We start from the raw sequence: 17,273 nt of genomic DNA, 5'->3' as shown, positions 1-17,273 counted from the left end.
TACTGGCTTTGACACAGTGTGGACTGACTTCCAGGTTTGACTTCAACATGCTACTGCTGCCACCTTTTCGGCATGTGTTCAGAGAACTTCCCACACCCCTGGGGAATAAAGAATCTCTCCTACTTGACTTTTTCTCCCTCATGACCTCCCAAGCACATTCAAGGATCTCATAACCTATCATTATCCACTAATTTGCAGACAAGCTGCTGTTTTGGAATGATTTCACAGCTTGCTGCAGCTATATTGTAGTTCTTAGGATGTGCAGTCCAGCATTAAACTGTGAAAACTTGCTTTATCTGGAGAAAATATATATGATCTCCAGCTCAGCTGCCCTTTTTTTGTCCCTTAATTCCATGCTCCACCTTCCTCCTCTCCTATCAGATTCTGTCATCTTCAACCTTATCACTTTCCAGCTTCTAATATCATTTCCGCTTACCGCCGATTTGCCTATCACCACCCCCATCTCCCTTCTTTCTTTACAGTCAAGATGAAGGGTCTCAAGCTGAAGCATCGGCTGTCTACTTCCCTTCAGAATGTTGTCTGACTTGCTGAGTTTCTCCAGCATTTTGTGTGTAGTTCCAGATCTCAGCATCCACAGTCTCATGTATCTCCAGTTTTAACACTTTGATGGCAGATATTCTGGACTTTGGATGCTATTCCCAACTTGTTTATTTTATAATAACATGTCCATTGAAATTGGTAAATTTCAGGGGATTGTGGAAACTGGGGATTAGTGAGACTTGTTAGGGGGTGGGCAGTGTGAGGTCTGGAAAGTTTCAGTAAAGTGCAAGCCCCAAGAAGTTCCAGGGAACTATGGAAAATATTATATATCAAGTTAGATCTTGAACGAGTGACATTTCCAAAGGCAGGAAAGTGAATTATTAGAGTTTTTATGTACCTAGGGAGCCTCCTGAAAAGTCCCGATATCCAAAGATATTTCTCTTAGTAATATCACATACTATGCTACTTTACTCTCATAGCCTCAGTGGATCCAGGCACTATCCCAGAACTCCAATGTATAATGCACAATGCCAAGAGACAGCTCACGTTACCTTCACACATGCCTCCCCCAATCCTCAACAATCAGCTTCATAATCCAACGAAGTATTACCCAAGTGGCCAATTTCATAATTCTATTTACTGGGCTGTAGTCTGGACCTCACCAAGCTCCCTTCTTGCACATCAAAATTATCCCGTAGAAAAAGGAATTTGCTTAAAAATGCAAGGCATAACATTTAATGTATATCTTAGAAGACATATGCTTATTATAAATGCCAGTGCATAGCAATATCTTTTAGCAAATGTGGATCTTAAATACCGCAATTTTTAATGTATTGCTAACATTTCAAGAATTTTATGTAATACCAATAACAATGTTAATGACTGATATCTCATAGTATTCTATATCGTCAATTAAAAGATCCATTGGTGCATATAAAACTATGCATTATTTTTATTTCATTTTCCTGATGAAACAAATTACATTTTCTTTCAGTAAGTTATTCCTGGAGTACCTTATATTAATTCACAATTATGATAATAAATAAATTATCTGAATGTATTAAAACTGTTGGCCCTTCAACATTATAGATTTCATTCAGTCAGATTGGATTAATATTCTAGTTAGACAAATGAAGGGACAGTTCAAATTCCTTTTTCTTTCTAACTTCTTTACAAAAATCTGGTTTAGCAGCGTAGTAAAGGATAGCAAAATTGCTTTGTCGTACTGTAGTAGAGAATGAGGGAAGATCGTGTTACAGAGAGATACAGGGGGACTCTGCAGGGTTGGAACCAGTTCAACCAACCCTCACCACAAGCTACAAGCTAAAGCGAACTACAGTAAACTCAACCTAACACCATTCCCATAAACTCCAGGACAGAAGCTTGCCATTGTACATATAGACAGAACTGCACACAGCTTATGCAGAACATGAGGCACTCAAGCTTGATTCTTTGTGTTGCACATAGGCACTGAAGAGTAACATTGCAAAAGGCTTACCTCACTCTACCTACAATATATACAGTGCATGTAGGCTAGAGATTATGGGGGAAATGTAGACACGGAAAAGGATAAGAAGAATGCAAAGGTTGGATAACGGAGCATTTGTTTCAGGACAAGTAACTCCCCTGTTGACATAAGCTTGTAATAAAGAAAAATATAGTTCTGAATATAAACCCCAGTGTTTGTGATTTCTTTCTGTTTTCAAGTTGTGTGGGTACAATCAAATGAACAGTTATTCCCCATTTTCCTATTTCCCTGATGATACTCATGGTAACACATTAAGAAGAAAACAAACTTAAACCTTAGTTCCTGGGCTGACTGAAAGCAGAAGGATGCATCATAATCTCAATGAAGCAAGTTTCTCCAGATGTCCACCTCTTCCATTAGGATCTCAAAATAGGCAGCACTGATATAACATATCCACACTTCTTTATGATACTGAAGATGGCTGTTTAGCTTATCCACATCATTTACTCTTGGGTTTTTCCTACTGTTTGTGGGTGCTAAATGAGCATTCCATCAGGATCAATGATGGTAAGTCCCAAATTCTGAGCCCTTGGCTGTGGCCAAGCACGAAAAAAGGGAAAACAAGAAGCAACAATAAATTATACAATCCAGAAACAGTGGCTAAAAGGACAAAAAAAATTAAAAATAACAATGAAGATTAAGTGGTTGGGTCTGACGATATTTATTTTCTCACTTGCAGATTTGCCATATGTTAACATAGAGGACATCTTAGCTGGGAGTATTCTTCAGAAACTGAGTGAAGATGAAAATATTCTGCTGTGGGCTGTTGAAGGATACAGACCAAGTGCTGGTAAATGGATCAGTACAATGGGTATTTGGATGTGATGGATTAAAATACCTGTTTCATGATGTGCCAAATAATAGTCAGATTCTCTATTGCTAACAATAGTCAGATTCACTATTGCTAACAATATTAGAATCCAAAATGTATTTAATCAACTAGATTTAAATGATCTAGCTTTGATGGTGGGACATAAACTCAAGTGTTTCAATCATTAGGCTAGGTGTCTGTAATAATTTGACCATCATGCACAAAGATGGACTATGTTGGTAATCAATAATTGATTTATTATTATCACATGTACCAAGATACAGTGAAAAGTCTTCGTTTGCAATGCCATGTAGACAATTTCAAAGATTTACAAACCTTAGAGAGAAGAAATTCCCTCTCATTTCAGTTAAGATGAAGTCTTGACCTCGCAGTTTATCTTATTATGGCATTTCTGCCTTATTTTCTACCTTGCTATGTAACTAGCTGAAACACTATGATCTGCATTTTGTTATTTTTCTCTTGTATCACCCCAATATATTTATGTTTTGAAATGATCCGTATGGATAGCTTGCAAAACTAAGTTTTTCCACTATATTTCAGCACATAGGACAAAACAAAAACAAAACAATTTTAGGGAAAACATCTTCAGACTATCTACATTTTATACTTATCAGTTTTCCTATTTTCAAATAAAGTACATTGCACTATGTCCAGTGAGAATACCTTTTGGACCACTCATCATTTTAAAGCTATTTTATTTTCCCTTTCAATCACCTATAATATTTTGTGTTCTACTCCTGTAGAAAATAAATAATTCTGCTCTCTGTGATTTAGCATTGATTTCCAGGTGAAGACTCATCACTGTCGTCATTCTGCAATTCTATCAGTAACTGATCCACATCCTTAAAGATTTCTTAAATTGGGCAGATTCATAATCAGAGATGCAGTGCACTTGAATTAAAACCAAGCTCATAAACTGAGCTTGAATGAAGTACTCATTGCAAACCTCCAGGTGATGTGTTTGATGAGTGTTCTTGCATCTTTGTCTCTTTAGTAATTCGTAACTTAAGCCTTTCTTATTTTGGGTATTCAATCACTGAGATTCTTGAACTTAAATGAAAATGATGGCATTTTAATTTCCTTATGCAGAAGTCATGGCAATTTCCCCTGAATGAGAGATTTAGATGTTGCTATTGTGCCTTTTGTAACTTCAGGACATGCAAAGTACTTCTGAAGTGCTTACTATTATTGCATGGAAAATGTGTCAGGCAAATTGGATACAGCAAGCTCCCATGAAATAAATGATGAGATATATCTGTCAAGATGATGCCTAAGTGGCAGATGTTAGCCGAAATAAAAGAGAACTAACCTACTCTTCTTGCAATAGTGTTACTTCATTTGAAAAGCTCAATGAGACTTTTGTTTATCATTTTGTCTGTAAGTTGGAGGGGTCAGTCAGTGTGGTACTATGTTAGGCATGGTTATGTGCTGAAGTCTTTGCACTTTCTGAATGTTAATACATATGGCTTTGTTATTTTATGCATGCCATTAAATCACATCTTAACATCTGGGGTATCTGCATTGGACTGCTCTTTAGCTAAAAGGCAAAATAAGAGACTAGCAATGGGTCAAATTTAAACAAGTTGCCATTAGGCTGTAATCCATTACAGGAGTTAGTTGCATTAAGCAGTATTGAATGTGTGCTGTATTGTCCGAGCTGCCACTGTTCAAAAGATGAAACAAAGACTTTCAACAGCCTCTTCAGGTTGATGCAAAAGGTTTTGTAATGCTATTCAAAGAAATACAAGCGATCCTTCTTATATAGTCTGGCCAAAATTGTCTGTCAATAAATGCTGGCAAATACATAATCTGGTGTATTAATGCGTTCAACCTTGTGTAAACCGGGTATCCTTGGATCAACAACTGTGACTGAATGCAGAAATAAATGAAGACTAAAGCACTTTCGAATGATTTGAAGTCAGATCCATTGGGTACAGCCTTAATTATTAACTACTGCTCATCTGATACCAAGCTATAAACTCTACTCATGTAGGGAAGGTGAAATAAGTACAAAGAACCATGTAAAGCTATTGAAATCAAAATTGATTATTTGGCATAGCCCTGAGAAAAAATTTACAATTATTGCACCAATATGTACTATTTAATGATTATTCATTGTCCAAGCTGCTCACTGATGTGAGAATCCCATATGCACCCAGAGCTTCTATTGCAGCATTAAGTATATATCCACAAGATTCACAAGATCCAAAATTAGCACCATAGATCTTCACATGCACATGGAGCCAGCCTGAACCAATGACCCAGAAGATTTAAAATCAGTCAATTAAACACATAAGCAAAAACAAAATAATGCTTATTTTCAAAATTTGCAATAAAAATTTAGGAAGATTGTTTTAGACAAGCAGGTGAATAAGATAGAATTGTTAAAATGCAAAATGAATTATGCAGGAAGAATGCAGTTGAATATTACATTCAATTTACTCAGTCAAATAAAGAAATATACAACCTAACAAAAACCATTGCATTTTTGAACCAGAAAAATAAAGATGATTTGCTGTAATAGAGAAAAATGTCACATTTCCGCCTCTTAGATTATCAACATTCATGGCATAGTTGAAACTTGCAGATCTGCTGCTGATTTATGTATTGTGCTTATACAATTATCCCAGAGTGGATAAAATCAGAGTCAGGTCAAATGCTGGAAACTATAGAGAAATAGCACATTTGTAGGAGAATAACAAGAACAAATTGAAGGCATTATTAAATTTTTAGAAAAATACAGTATTTGGTCTCATTTCAGACATGCCAGACTTCCTTCTCCCTTCTCTGTCTATTAATGAAATTTGCTCCAGTATTTTCAGAGCTTCAGCTTCAGCAGTGCAATTTCTAAGGCACAAAATAAACATCGACTTCTCTAACTTCCGCCCCACCTCCCCCTCGTACCCCATCTGTTACTCATTTTTATGCACACATTCTTTCTCTCACTCTCCTTTTTCTCCCTCTGTCCCTCTGAATATACCTCTTGCCCATCCTCTGGGTCCCCCCCCACCCCCGTCTTTCTTCCCGGACCTCCTGTCCCATGATCCTCTCGTATCCCCTTTTGCCTATCACCTGTCCAGCTCTTGGCTCCATCCCTCCCCCTCCTGTCTTCTCCTATCATTTTGCATCTCCCCCTCCCCCTCCAACTTTCAAATCCCTTACTCACTCTTCCTTCAGTTAGTCCTGACGAAGGGTTTCAGCCTGAAACGTCGACTGCACCTCTTCCTAGAGATGCTGCCTGGCCTGCTGTGTTCACCAGCAACTTTGGTGTGTGTTGCTTGAATTTCCAGCGTCTGCAGAATTCCTGTTGTTTGCGTTTAAATAAACCTTTTGTTCATTTTATTCTGTTTAAATTTTTCATCACTCAGCTACTGATGTTGGCATTGGTTCATTATTGTCACATGTACCAAGATACAGTCAATTCATTACACGGTGCATTGAGCTAGAATAAGATACAACAATGAAGTGTAATAGCTAACAAAAGAGTGCAGTGCAGGTAAATAATAAAAAACAAGATTATAACAAGGTAGATTGGTTGATTCACTGAGGCAGCAAGAGATGGGAGGCAGGTTCCTGTGATGTGCTGACCTGAGTCCACAAGTCTCTACAATTTTGTGGTCATGTGCAGAACAGTTGCCACACCAAGCCATTATGCATCTAAACAGAATGTTTTTTTATGGTGTATTGATAAGAATTGGTAAGAATCAACGGGGACCTACTGAAAATGTTTGACCTCCTGAGAAAGCAGAGGCATTGCTGGGCTTTCTTGGCCATGACATCAACGTGGTTGGATCCGTACAGGCGATTGTTGATCATACTGTACACAGGGACGTGAAGCTCTCAACCCTCTCAACCTCAACACCACTGATGTAGTTGTACGTGCATCTGTCCCCTTTTCTGATGTCAATGATCAGCTCTTTTGCTGACATTGAAGGAAAGCCTGTTGTCATGCCACAATGCCACTAAGCTCTCTATCTCCTTTCTGTACTCTGACTCATCATTCTTTGAGCTACAGCCAACCTCAGAGGCACCATCTGCAAACCTGTAGATGGAATTAGAACAGAACCTGGTCACAGTCATGAGTGCACCTGGAGTTGAGTTTTTAGTTGTGGTGGAGGTGTTGTTGCCCATTTTACCGGTTGTGATCTGTCGGTCAGAAAGTCAAGGACACAGTTGCATGAAAACCCAGAGTCTGGAGTTTGATGATGAGTTTGCTTGGAATAATAATACTGAAGGCAGAGCTGTAGACAATAGCCTGAAATAAATGGCTTTACTGTCCAGATGCTCCAGAGATGAGTAGAAGGCCAGGGAGATTACATCCTCCGTAGACCTGTTTTGATGTTAGGCAATTTTAGTGCTCTATTCCCTCAAATTAAGAATTTTTCTCAAATATACTCAAAGGTAAAAATGCAAACAGATTTATTACAAATAATTACCTCTGATTCTGCTAATTGGAATATTTTCCATTTGTCATAATGTGTGTTTAAAGCACAGGTTAAGTTTGCTCCCTAGATTACCTCTTTTCAAAGGACCTTTGAGAGGCAGAGGAATGGCAACACAGTGGTGCATTAGAATTGTTATCGCACAGCCTCAGAGCCCGAGTATAATCCCGACCTCCGATGCTGTTTGCATGGAGTTTGCATATTCTCCCTTAGACTGCATGGGTACCTACTGTGGTTCACATTTCAAAGACATGCAAGTTGGTAAGTTTACTAGCAACTGTAAATTGTCCCCAGTGTGTAAATAAGTGGTATGGGAAATTGGTGGAAATGTGAGAAGGATGCATTAGGTGGAAATATTAATGGAAGTGTTGGATTGCTCCATTAATTGATTACAGGCTTGATGGCTGAACAAGCTCATTCTTGGTTGTATGACGTATGGGAATCCATTTATGTTACTCATTTTTGTTGATTGAGTAAACAGAAAAATCAAGTGACAACATAATCACATTGTGTGATATAACAACTATGTGAATTTATGGCGCAAGACTGTTTATCAAAGGCCAGGATAAGATTAACATAGCAGCAATGATGGGCATTTTAGATTAGATTAGATTAGATTAGATTATGAGAACACTCAGTCCTCTTGTATTGTCATTTAGAAATGCATACATGCATTAAGAAATGATACAATGTTTCTCCGGAGTGATATCACAGAAAACAGGACAGACCAAAGACTAACACTGACAGAACCACATAATTATAACATAACTTCAAGATAACTGACTGCTTCCGCAGCAAATTAAAGCCTCTTTTTTCACGTCAAGGTCTGAGTCAGGCCAAGACTATTGGGACAAAGTAGTGTAGTTCAGAAGATTCAACATTGACCTGTTAAACAAGATTCACAGCACAAGCTACTCACTTTGCAGTATCACAGAACAGTGGCTACACTGAAGAAAAACATATCTTCAAAGGAAGCAAGAACTGCACTTTCAAACCGGGCAAAGATATCTCACAGAGTCTGTGCTAAACCTGATGCTGAATCCAAAGGTCCTGCTTTGTGAAAGTAGAATTGAGCTGCTTCACAGCTTAAGTCTTTGCTGCGCCAACAATTTGGATTCATGCCAGTTCTGACAATTCGCTCTCCTCAGTTATGACAATCTGGTGGAAGTGGAAAAGCTTTTTTTTTTGCAGTTTGGTCACCAGGAAACTTGGCCACAATGGTGCAGCTGCAGCTTTTAAAGTTGATGATTATAGGGGATGCGGTGCTGGTGAGAGAAAACTGACTAATTGCCCATAATTGCAGAGTGTGGCGGGCTGAATTGCTATCTCTCAGTTAAAGGACATGTTTAATTTACATGGAGAGATGTCACTCGATAAGATGTTGCAGTCATCCAATGAAAAACAGTTACAGGATTTTGGAAATGAAGTTGATGCAGCTCTTTAATTCTATGCAATTCTTTTTCAATCCATCAAACAGTATAAATTTAAACTGACCCCACCTGCGCATTATTAGCACAATTTAACCCACTACAGGCATCCATTTTCCTTTCTTCTTTTCACTGGATCCAAGCTGATGGCACAATATTTCTTACTGTTGGGAGAGCTAGTGACAGAAGGAACAGATGCTCGCTCTTCCAGAGTGTTTTTTTTGTTATCAGGCACAGGAGCAAAGCTTAATCCCATTTTGCATAAGCATTCCCATAATGTGTATTTCTCTTGCCCCAAAATGATATATTGCCTGGATGAATGAGGTCATTATAGTGGCTGTTATTTGGAATAAGAATTGCAATATCAATTACCATCTGAGCAAAATCATTAATTAACCATACATGTCATTGAATTGACTTGAAGAATTCAAATGCTTACAAAACAACCACGGTATCCCATGTTACCACAGTGCCTCAGAAGGTTCCAAGTCAGCTCTTGCTCCAGGATGACTCACTCTGGCCTCTGAATAGCTGGGACCTCTGAGTCACCACTCTCAAAGCAAAGTAATCAGGTCACATGGCAGGCACAGTACAAGCCGCATCCATGAAACCAAGCTGATGTAAGACTCAGGACAGTTTTGGCTTCCACTCTTCAAGGACTAAATAACTTTGTTACAGTGTTGGTATCCTGGATGAAGAATAGCTACTTGCACAATGCACAGAATCTCAGTGGCTATCGCACTGCACATGCTTCTAGTCTGAGGACAGAAAGACTGACTAATAGAGAGAATGAGTGGTAAAAGAGGGACCAGAATCAGTAACCCATACAACAATACCCAACGCAATTAAAAACATATAGAACAGTTGCAGAACATATTCTAATCAAACAGACCTCAAATTTCCCATAATATAGAAAATAATTTATGATCTTTCTTATTGTATATTTAAATTTATAATCAGTTTAGTTAAACAACATATGAAGTATTACAAACTTCTTTGTGATCCAGTCAACTAGCTATTGAATGCAAATAATCAATTATTGTTCACTTTTCCCCTTAATTCTACCCCGACAATGAAGATTTATGCTCAAGAACAGAGTTAAGTTTAAAGTGTTACACAAGATTAATAGGACATCAAAATGTTCATACCCTATGCAGTATTTAGATAGGCTTTTATCCTTCCAATGAGGTTACTGTGCAGATTATTTTAAATAATAATTCTGTCTCCGGTGAACAATGCAGCTTTAAATCCAATCTTGTTTAAAACCAACAAGTTAATTGCCCTGAACCCTAAAATTAAATAAACTAATTAAATTCACACATGTAACCGAATTACACAGTGTTGACATGCTCATGAGCTGCCGATCAGTTTTATCTTCTGGATTTATTGATGTTGTTTAATTTGACAGTGTAGCATGGGCTGTAGCAATTACTTGTGGCATATATTGAATTAAAAACAACAGATCTTTATTTTACAGATGGCAGGACATGAAGAGCTTGCATGCTGAAGAGGTAGAGTCCAAACTGACAAAAAAGTTCAGTTCATAGAAGTGATTATTCCACTTGAGTACCAGTATCTCACGGCAACATGCTAAATTCATAATAAATTAATTCAAACTTTCTTTATAATCATGTTTTAGCTTTTTTCAAGATAGAAAAGCAGACATAAAAGCAAATTAAAATGCATGATATGCAATGTGACATTCTGCATTTTACAAGGCTTGTAATGGAGAGGAGGGTTCACTCCATAAAGAATATGATCTCATTCTGTCTGAAATTAGCAAGCACAATAACACATTTACCATTATATTCTGTTTCATATAGCCATGTGCCCAAACAATCTCATGAGCAATGAAACAATATATTGAGGTTATCTACTTCAAACCATTTAAATGTCACAGGAACAAGTGTGTTTGACTTGCAAGCTGTAAATTGAGCTAGTATGGCTGTTTTCTAAATAAGGACTCAACTGCATGTCTAATGGAACAAACTGAAATGAAACATACCAGTCTGAAAACTAGGTGACAGCTCTATATTAGAACGAACAAGGTAAGAAACTATTTTTTTCTTATGGGCACTAAGAAGTCATTCTGCAAAACAAAAAAAATTGTTAAAAACAAAAGTAAATGTTCTTTATATTGTTTCAGCAAGTTGAAGTGAAAATTAGGCTTCCTAGAACAATTCTCAGCAATTCTGCAATGCTGAATAATTTTCACACGTTATTGTCTGGTAGCTTCACTTGTACAAATGTGGGCACAAGCCTGGAAGCACCTCTTTTCATGGAAGATGTCTCCAATTGCCATAAGAGAATAACAACAGAAGAAAATAATGTTCAGCCTTCTTTCCTTCAAAATCCACACACAATTTGCTCCATGATAGACACTGGTCTACATATGTGGTCTCTGAAATGAAAAAATTCTGCACAGGCTTACACAGCAAATCATCCAAAAGTAAATTTGCAAAGCACTGACTGGTGCATCGATCAGTATGCATTCTTTTTTTCTTGGTATATTTGCATGGCCACTATATTCCACAATGTGTTTGATTATCTTGTTCCTATCACATATTTATGACACTGAAATTCCATTCCCTGTCAGGTACAGATGTAACTGCTTTAATTAATGCGTTCATTGCCAGATTTTTCTTGCAGTGTATTCAGCTTATCTGCAGCTTTCTGGGGAAGGCAGGGATTCTCACTTCATTTCTCTTCTGCTCTCATCCAATCATGTTTGCTTTATACTTTTTCTTTGCTCATATCAAGACTAAAACAACTTGTTCACCCACAACAAATTGTTAAAATGTGTAGAAAGCAAATATCCATTTTGTCCTTTTTGTTTTGTCTAATGGAAGGTAATATACATTCCTTTCAACTTTCAGTCTTGAATCAAATTTCAAGAACAGAGTTTATTGCATATAGTTGACAACAGTGCATATTTAGTGCATGCATTGGAGGTTAAATTTCTACTTCTGCATGGTATCATCTATTTTTTACCTGGTTGAACTGTTAACAATGTCCTCAAACTTGTCTTACTTTTGACTGAACACAAGACAGAAATAAATGTTATTTTATTTATGATTAAATAATAAAAAGAGATTTCATACATGTGAGTTAAGCTCATGGATAACTCTTCCTTATTGGCAAGAAATGTTCAGTTAATTGTCAATGCCTAAATCCCATATTTCATTCTGCTTTTCTTTTAAATGAACACTCCTTTCTGCTGGTCCACAATGATAAATTTATAACTTTCTGGATGAAAAATCCAATTGCCATTTCATAACTTATCCATCTAGTCTGTGGAGATAACACAAGTTTTTCACTACTTCAGAATAATCCATGATACATAGAACACTACCTGTACTACTGGTGGCTGTCTGTCATATGCAACGTGGAGAGCGGAGTCTGCATGGGAGGATTTTTAAGGTGCAAAAGCCATTATACTGGAGTGGTTCTGATCTCTTGACTTTGGAAGTCCGGGTCCAGCAGTATGAGACGACGTCACAACTGGGTTCTTCCCTAGCTGCTCTGGGTGTCCTCATCATGCCCTTCGCTCCCCACTGAGCATTGCAGAGCTGTCTTCCTGGCTGTTGAATCTCACTGTAGATCTCTGCTGGAGCTGATTGAGCATGCTAGGGCAGGGATGTCCCGATCTCACTGAGGTATGAGAACCGCCAACTAACCTCATTTGGTTTTGCCCGCCACTTGAAGTGGTGTACTAGCAACAATCTGTGACAAAGATCACTGCTTTATGAACACAAATGTATGCAATTGATGTTATTTAAAAACTGTTCGGTCTAAGCACAGAATATCGTCCATTGGCCAGAAGTGCGCGTGACTGACACTAGTTAGAACTGGTTTGGCAACTCTCCTGTCCCAATTAAGTGCCATAATGTCCCAAATAAACAAAGTGGATGGTGGTAATTTTCTCTATTTGTTCTTTTTTCTTTTGAAAGTTGTCCTGAATACGCGACTACCCTGATTAACCAATAGCCCAATTAACTGGAATCCACAACATTAAATTCAAGGAAACAGTTATTGAATATTAGAAACAGTTAGTAAATTGGTGCAAGGCTGTTGATTTCCACTGTTGCAGTTTTAACCATTGCACATAATCCCTCAGAGGTTCAAACAAAATAATGCAAATAAGATAATTTCACAGCATCAGATTATTGAAAACCTAGCAAGCTGATTGCCTGAAGGACATTAAAGCTATGGGCACCAGCTTCTAGTAGGCAATGAAACTGACTATCTAACTGAATTTCTAGCTCTGATTATGAATATGTTCAACATTTTAAGCATTGTGAGTAATAGCCCCCAGTGTTTTCCAGGCAACCTGAGTGCAAATCTTCCAAAAAAATTTATACAGGTTAAAGTCAATGGAATTATAACCATTTCCTGGTGTTTTCATCCATGCAATGCTCTGTCAGTTTTGAAAGTAGTTTATTTCAACAGGTGAATGGATTGCAAAATGTTGGGTTAATATTTGCTCATTCTCCTGTGCACTAATATTTACTCTTCTGTGTGACAGGCAGTTTAAATGGCCAGCATATCTGTCTGGAGGTAGAATTTACATGACATAATCTGCTAATGTCAACAGTGAACAATTCTCGCCCAGAAACTAGATGGCTCAACCCTTTATGTCAACTTATGGTAATTGCATTGGTGTGATACAGCTAACTGAAGGTCCTCAGTCAGCTCCTTGGAAAGGGGACATCATTATCAGGCTGCTTCAATTCTGCGTGGAGAACTAATGGTCTGATTGCTGGACGTGAGACTTCAACAGGCTGCGGAGGGTTGTAGACTCAACTAGCTTCATTCGGGGTGTAATCCTTCCCACCGTTGAGGACATCTTCAAGGGGCAGTACCTCAAGAATGACGACTGACCCACATCATCCAGGACATGCCTTCTTCTTGTTACTACCATCATGGAGGCGGTTATAGGAGCCTGAAGTCTTACACTCAATGTCTCAGGAATAGCTTCTCCTCTGCCTTCAGATTTCTGAGTAGTGCATAAACACTATTTGTTATGGTTTTATTCTTTGCACTATTTGTTTTTGCAATTTATATTAATCTTACATTTCTGCATTATGCTGCTGCCACAAAAGGAGGAAAAAATCTATATCATGTAAGCCACTGTTAATAAATTTGATTCTAATTCTGAATATTCATCTTCCTCCAAGCTTCCTAAAAGAAGTTATCTTTAGACCATAAGACCATAAGACAATAAGACAAAGGAGCAGAAGTCGGCCATTCGGCCCATCGAGTCTGCTCCACCATTGTATCATGAGCTGATCCATTCTCCCATTTAGTCCCACTCCCCCGCCTTCTCACCATAACCTTTGATGCCCTGGCTACTCAGATACCTATCAATCTCTGCCTTAACTACACTCAATGACTTGGCCTCCACTGCTGCCCGTGGCAACAAATTCCATAGATTCACCACCCTCTGACTAAAAAAATTTCTTCGCATTTCTGTTCTGAATGGGTGCCCTTCAATCCTTAAGTCATGCCCTCTCGTACTAGACTCCCCCATCATGGGAAACTACTTTGCCACATCCACTCTGTCTATGCCTTTCAACATTCGAAATGTTTCTATGAGGTCTCCCCTCATTCTTCTAAACTCCAAGGAATACAGCCCAAGAGCGGACAAACGTTCCTCATATGTTAACCCTCTCATTCCCGGAATCATTCTAGTGAATCTTCTCTGTACCCTCTCCAACGTCAGCACATCCTTTCTTAAATAAGGAGACCAAAACTGCCCACAGTACTCCAAGTGAGGTCTCACCAGCGCCTTATAGAGCCTCAACATCACATCCCTGCTCCTATACTCTATTCCTCTAGAAATGAATGCCAACATTGCATTCGCCTTCTTCACTACTGACTCAACCTGGAGGTTAACTTTAAGGGTATCCTGTACGAGGACTCCCAAGTCCCGTTGCATCTCCGAACTTTGAATTCTTTCCCCATTTAAATAACAGTCTGCCCGTTTATTTTTTCTGCCAAAGTGCGTAACCGTACACTTTCCAACATTGTACTTCATTTGCCACTTCTCTGCCCACTCTTCCAATCTATCCAAGTCTCTCTGCAGACTCTTCACTTCCTCAGCACTACCGGCCCCTCCACCTATCTTCGTATCATCAGCAAACTTACCCACAAATTCCATTATCCAAATCGTTGATGTACGATGTAAAAAGAAGCGGCCCCAACACGGACCCCTGTGGAACACCACTGGTAACTGGCAGCCAACCAGAATAGGATCCCTTCATTCCCACTCTCTGCTTCCTGCCAATCAGCCAACGCTCTATCCACGTATGTAACTTTCCCGTAATTCCAGGGGCTCTTATCTTGTTAAGTAGCCTCATCTGTGGCACCTTGTCAAAGGCCTTCTGAAAATCCAAATATACAACATCCACTGCATCTCCCTTGTCTAGCCTACTGGTAATTTCCTCAAAAAATTGTAATAGGTTTGTCAGGCAGGATTTTCCTTTAAGGAATCCATGCTGAGTTCTGCCTATCTTGTCATATGCCTCCAGGTACTCTGTAACCTCATCCTTGACAATCGACTCCAACAACTTCCCAACCACCGACGTCAAGCTAACAGGTCTATAATTTCCTTTTTGCTTCCTTGCCCCCTTCTTAAATAGCGGAGTGACATTTGCAATCTTCCAGTCCTCCAGAACCATGCCAGAATCTATCTAATCTATCTATATTATTCCAACTTACATTTCATTGGCAGCTGCAGAGGACAGTGATAATTTTGTGTTAATTTGGCCCCTCATTTACCATATTTATCAGCAGACTTCTTGAAGATGTACATGAGGAGATGAATATCTGCTTTCAGCATTTGTTCATGTTACCTAAAACTAAATGACCTCTGCAAGTTTGCTAAAGGGACTAATGCCGGATAGATTGAGTGCAAGCCATAAACTTCTATGCTTTGAGTTCATTTTTCATCATGGACACAGCATAACACAGACTCAGTTAATACTTTCTTACCTTCTGGCAATCAATATCAACAATACTTTGGTCTCTATAATGACTATTATATTGGCTCATTGGTCTTTATAACGTGACATTACAGTGGTTTACGTAATATTGGGGACACATAGCCTTTGATCTGTAGCAGAACAACAAGTGCAATCCATTTAGTTCATTGTTCTGAAGTTAACGTTTAGCAATTCTATTTCAAATACGGTGGATGTCTGTTAATTGGGCCGTTGGTTAATCGGGGCAGCCTCTTATTTATGACAACTCTTACAGAACTGAAACTAATTGAGAAAATAGCCATGATTCCTTCCATTTATTTGGGACACTAGGCTGCTTAACTGGAGCAGGAGACTGCTGCTGAAGGTTCGAACTAGCATCAGTTGCATGCGCTTGTGTGGTTGTTAGACACAACTCTGTGCTTTTCAAGCCAACAGTTTATAAATAGCATTAATTGCATGTGTATGTATTCAAAAAGCAGTAACTTTTGTCACTGATTGTCAAATTGGAGATGCCAGAAACGGCCAGGAGTGAAAATGAAACAATTTCACTACTTTAACTAGTTAGAAACTATGAAGAATTTGAAGTCATCAACAATCATCTTGAATGTTACAATGAAAACGAAGGTTTAGAGGATGCAACTGTTGATAGCATTATATGAAGGCAGTCCATTATCTGCACCAGGTGTCTGTGCTGATTTTCTTCATTTATAGTCGAAAGAACACGATCCAGATGAATTCCTCCATTGACAAATATTAGAAACTAATACACAGTTTTATTGTGCTGCAGTAGTGTTCTCATTTGTTTTGTACTTCATGTAAAAACATAGTTTGTTACTCAGTTTATCTTTTTTATATCTTTATTACTATTTCTATGAACTTTGGCTAATTAGGTTAATTGGGCCAAAATGTACTATTTCACGATCTGTCCCAATTAACCAGAATTCACTGTATTATATATTGTTGACATTCACATCGACACCAATGGTCATCAGACATTGTAAAAATTGTCATCGGAATGATAACTCTCACTTAAATAATCAATTTGAGTGCCCTTGTATTTTTGGTTAGTTGTTGGCTCTTACAATTAATTACATGAGCAGGAATTTCTTTTCAGTGCATAAATAACTTCTCATGAGGATGCAAAAGATTATAGAGTACAGGAATTTATGGGGCACGAGTATAGGAATTTTTGTGTGTGAACATGAGTACATGTGTTGGGTGGCAGGGAGAGGGGGAGAGAGGGGGAGAGAGGGGAGAGAGGGGAGAGAGGGGTGAGAGAGGGGAGAGAGAGGGGGAGAGAGGAGGAGAGGGGGAGAGGGGATGAGAGGGGGAGAGAGGGGGAGAGGGCAGGAGAGGGGGAAAAGAGAGGGGGAGGGGAGAGAGATGGGGAGAGAGGGGTGAGAGAGAGGGGAGGAGAGGGGGAGGAGAGGGAGTGTGAGGGTGATGGATAGAGAGAGATATACAGAGACAGAGAGAGAGAGTTAGAGACAGGGGGGGAGAAAGAGGAGGAGAGAGGGGGAGGGGGAGGGGAGAGGAGGAGAGAAAGGGAGAGAGGAGGGA

The 17,273-nt window shown here is 38.8% G+C and overlaps 1 protein-coding gene across 12 annotated transcripts in view; it reads right to left on the bottom strand.

The window, feature by feature from the left end:
- Positions 1 to 17,273, bottom strand: part of LOC134347072 (receptor-type tyrosine-protein phosphatase delta-like) — a 2,469,925-nt gene that overhangs the window by 1,155,518 nt on the left and 1,297,134 nt on the right. The window lies entirely within an intron of this gene.

The sequence above is a fragment of the Mobula hypostoma genome, chromosome 5 (genome assembly GCF_963921235.1).
Source record: "Mobula hypostoma chromosome 5, sMobHyp1.1, whole genome shotgun sequence".
Taxonomy (NCBI): Eukaryota; Metazoa; Chordata; class Chondrichthyes; order Myliobatiformes; family Myliobatidae; genus Mobula; species Mobula hypostoma.
This window is presented reverse-complemented; position numbering and strand designations above follow the sequence as displayed.